Here is a 5151-nt window from a genome sequence, read left to right on the forward strand (position 1 = left end):
TGCACTTCATTGTATTCTTCCTTTTCCTTTTGAGAATGAGTGGGTTTGTGTGACATTGTAGAGCAACAAGTTTTGATTGGTCAGTATCAACAAAGAAGTTATACTGGTTGTCTTTTGAATTTTATATCTATAAATGTGACATGATTTATATAAATATGCATACAAATGTTTATTAATAGTATTAAAACTAAGGTAACTACCATCAGTTTATATCCATCCATTAAGACAAGTGGAGTGAGATTGATTAAAATGTTTCGAGGTAAATTATGATGTACAGTCGTGTCCAAAAGTTTTGAGAATGACACGATTTGTTCTTCACAAAGTTTGCTGCGTCAGTGTTTTTAGATCTTTTTGTCAGATGTTACTATGGTATACTGAAGTATAATTACAAGCATTTCATAAGCATCAAAGGCTTTTATTGACAATTACACTAAGTTTATGCGTCAATAGAGTCAATATTTGCAGTGTTAACCCTTCTTTTTCAAGACTTCTGCAATTCGCCCTGGAATCAACTTCTGGGCCACATCCTGACTGATGCCAGCCCATTCTTGCATAATCAGTGCTTGGAGTTTGTCAGAATTTGTGGGTTTTTGTTTGTCTACCTGCCTCTTGAGGATTGACCACAAGTTCTCAGTGGGATTAAGGTCTGGGAAGTTTCCTGGCCATGGACCCAAAATTTCGATGTTTTGTTCCCCGAGCCACTTTGTTAATACTTTTGCCGTATGGCAAGGTGCTCCATCAGGCTGGAAATGGAATTGTTTGTCACCAAACTGTTCTTGGATGGTTGGGAGAAGTTGCTCTTGGAGGATGTTTTGGTACCATTCTTTATTCATGGCTGTGTTCTTAGGCAAAACTGTGAGTGAGCCCACTCCTGTGGCTGAGAGGCAAGCCCACACATGAATGGTCTCAGGATGCTTTACTGTTGGCATAACACAGGACTGATGGTAGAGCTCACCTTTTCTTCTCCGGACAAGCTTTTTTCCGGATGCCCCAAACAATCAGAAAGGGGATTCATCAGAAAATGACTTTACCCCAGTCCTCAGCAGTCCAATCTCTGTACCTGTACCAGAATATCAATCTGTCCCTGATGTTTTTCCTGCAGAGAAGTGGCTTCTTTGTTGCCCTTCTTGACACCAGGCCATCCTTCAAAAGTTTTCACCTCACTCTGCATGCAGATGCAATCACACCTGCCTGCTGCCATTCCTGAGCAAGCTCTGCACTGGTGGTGCCCCGATCCTGCAGCTGAATCAACTTTAGGAGACGTGCCTGGCGCTTGATGAGACTTTCTTGGGCACCCTGAAGCCTTCTTCACAACAGTTGAACCTCTCTCCTTGAAGTTCTTGATCATCCAATACGTGGTTGATTTAGCTGCAATCTTATTAGCAGTGAAGCGCTTTTTGTGCAAAGCCGTGATGGCTGCACGCGTTTCCTTGCAGGTAGCCATGGTTAACAGAGGGAGAGCAATGATTTGACCTTCCAGTCTGTTACACTTACTCAATCAGCATGACAGGGTGATATCCAGCCTTGTCTTCGACAACACTCTCACCTGTGTTAACAAGATACTCACTGACATGATGTCAGCTTGTCATTTTGTGGCAGGGCTGAAATGCAGTGGAATTTTTTTTTTTTTTTTGGAATTAAGTTCATTTTCATGGCAAAGAGGGACTTTGCAATTACTTGCAATTCATCTGATCACTCTTCATAACATTCTGGAGTATATGCAAATTGCCATCATTAAAACCGAGGCAGCAGACTTTGTGAAAATTAATACTTGTGTCACTCTCAAAACCACAGCTGTACACCAGGCGTCAGCAACACTCAGTGAACCCCTGAAGTGTGGCATCAGAGCGCCTGAAAACTAGAAAGTCGAGGTGAGGCGATGGCTAAAACAGAGACCGATAAATCAAATCTCTTGTTCCTGAAATAGAGCTTCCAAAAAGCCCAAGAGCCTGGGCCTCAAGGTCAACAGCAAACCAGTGCTTACACTCAGGCCTACCATAATCCCTCGTATAATCACATTCAGCTGGTCAGTGAATCCCCATTCACGTCTGCCTGTTCCTCCAAAGGCCCAGGGAGGATTTCAGAGAATCATTAATCATATACTAAAAAAAAAACAAAAACTAGAATGGCACTCAGTAGAGCATATACCTCTGTCAAGGCTAAACAATCCTACACGTCTAGCTCTTGAAAATAGAAAAATAAAAGGAAGTAGTCTGATGACATAAATGATATATTTGTTATAAAACATAATAAGTACAATTGGACCAAAGTCTAAAGATCCAGTGATAGATTATCATAGATGTCTCAGATTTCCTTACATTTCATTGTACATTTAAATATGATTAAACATATTAAGCTGGACGGATTTTTTTTTTTTTTAGATGAAGCCCCTTTATATAAATTTTTAAATATCTTTTAGGAAAAGAATTATTGTAAGATCATCAGCAATAGAAATCAAAGTGAAGCTGTTTTGAGTAATATCACTTCAGGTAGTTTGCAGTGGTGTTTATACCCTCAGCTGACTGTGCTGTCCTTACCTGTCTGTGTAGAGCTGTGTCTTGGTGCTGGTGTGAGTTCTCAGTCATTGCTGCTGCTGCTGCTGGAGATTAAATAATGATGTGAGGCAGGTGGAGGGAGGAGAGGGAGGCCCCAGACTCCCTCAGTGTGAAATTCAGGGAGTCCTGTCTCTTCTCTTATTACATGTCATGTCCTTAACTCCCTGAGTGGTCGAGCAGGTATCTATGAGCTAATGAAAGTACATTCACACCTATGTTTAAAGAGGTGCACCACGTACAGCTCAGTATGTGCTGAGGATTATCAGCATGATTAACGGGACATCTGAGATGACTGACCAAAGATGGAACAAATTCCCTGCCTCTATAATTAGACCACCTTCAACATGGTATATGATGCTTATGGTCTTATCTCAGGAGTTAAGAGCAATCATCTGTGACACAACAAGAAACAACACAAAAAACTGTTTGCTGCGACGACTTGCTGCTACTATACAACTATATATGCTACAAACTCTATTACTGCACTGACCGGTCTAACACATTGGTGATGCAGTTAATAAAAGGTTTGACACATGCAGTCCTGACCTAGGTCTCTCCAGTTCAATTCCAATTCTCTCCAATTCAAAGATAAGACTTCGACGTTACCGTGAACACTGGTCTCTAACTTGCTGACACACTGCAGCTGTAGGTGTCTATTGTAAAGACATCCTCCAGGAGAGAAACCCTCGAAATATTCGCCCCCCCCCCAATTTGTATTTAATTACATACATGTGGCGAACAATGTGCCTTTGTTGGGACATAAACAAAGCATTTAAATCATGTTTCCTTTAATGAGTAGTGGTTTGACCCAGAAGGTCAGTGTTATCTTCACTTGGTCTTTAGCAGGGGCATGGAATCTCTCACTTCCATTTGGCACCCTGACACCAGCTGTCAGTAACAGGGCCGGGGAAGTTATCAGAATGGAAATAATCTGAGCACTTGTCAGCAGCTGTTGACCCTCCTTTTATCTCTTAACCTTTGAAGGGGCTGTGTTCACTGTTGCTGGTGAATGACTGTGCATTGTATTTGCTATACAAAGTATGTTGTATAGGTTCATTGGTTATGTTTTATAAGTCTGAAACTATTCAGTAGTGGTTTAGGTGAATTGTTCATGGAGTATAAATGAGTAAGTTTAATGAACAGCAGCTTGGTGGCTTTATATTTACATTTGGAGAGAGAGGTTCTCAACATGCCATCATCTGTTGATGGAGAACATATCAGATCATATAGGAAAGGCATCTTAAATGGAACAGTCAAACGTAATGGGCCGGGGCATATATACCTGTCACTCTGGGTGAATGTATATGAGGCAGAGCCCGATGCGAAGCCATCATCTGCAACAGCTGAGCTGGATGCAGAAGGAAGGCGGGCTCGTGAAAGCCCCCCGAGGCTGTTCTCCTCAATCAGTGCTGGGTTCCCAGCAGGAATTTCACACAGTTATCTTTGTCCTCAAAGACACAATGCCACGTCAACAGGACTGTAACCGAGGAGCCAGCTTTTGCTAGCTGCTGCCTGATAATGGGAGAAGGCTTCCACAGTGACCTTGGCATCACATTGGAGCATAACATGCTGGCACCGCCCTCTATTGTGCGTAATCATTACTGACTTTCAGTGAATCTCAAGCATGTCACCTGTGGCAGACCTCTGTCTGTGTTGCCTGGCACTTGTCGCCTGGTTAATCTCACAGACTATTGTTCTTTATTTAGACCACCCCACTCGGTATCTGATGGCTGTTTATGTTACCCCAAAGTCTACGATAACTAAGTACAATTTGTTACCAATACCATACTGCAGCTCCACTTAAGCCCTCTGGGTAATTCAGACCTATACATGACACTGGCTACCTCTCTAAAATATCCCCCCAGATACTCTCCTGCCTTCCCTTGTGTTTGGGCAACAACAGCAGTAGTTTACATGAATGAAGTGCTCTGTATTAGTGTGAACCATGCAAAGAATGTGAATTATCTTATTGATTTTATTTGCTGCTGTTCCCAGAGACATCAATGATGTCTACTTTTTTCTCTCTCATTTCTTTCCATATGTAGTTTCTAATTATGATTTTGTTGTTGTTCTCTGCTGCACAGTGACATGTAGATAGTACCATTAAGGAAAAATGATGGAATTATACATCAACATATCTTAAAGATGTTTTCTTTAAGTTTTGTTCACATAACTAATATATATATTTGCCCTCTGATAACTGGAAAACACTTTTATTGACCTTCTAGATAAAAAGATTACATGCTTTGTTCCTCCATCAGAGACATACTTACGGGATGATGAGAAAGGAGTTCCTCCCTTTGTCTATTTAAAGATTTAGTTGTGCTCCCCTGGCTGCTTGAGGATACCTATGATTAATCACTGCACATCATGGAGGACCTAATATGGCCTCGTCAGGAGACCAACCCCGTCACTGATAAGACTCTGACCCGCTGATTTCTATATTACTCTCCGCCACTCATTAACCCCCTCCCTTCATGTACTCCTAACCCAGCTCAGACACAATAACATTCTTGGACCCTGAAACACCCCTCCATATTTGGCAGTGGGGCTTTGTTTATAAAGAGGACTCTTGGTGAAACCCCCAACAGGTCAC

This window comes from Toxotes jaculatrix, chromosome 14 (genome assembly GCF_017976425.1).
Source record: "Toxotes jaculatrix isolate fToxJac2 chromosome 14, fToxJac2.pri, whole genome shotgun sequence".
NCBI classification, from domain to species: Eukaryota; Metazoa; Chordata; class Actinopteri; family Toxotidae; genus Toxotes; species Toxotes jaculatrix.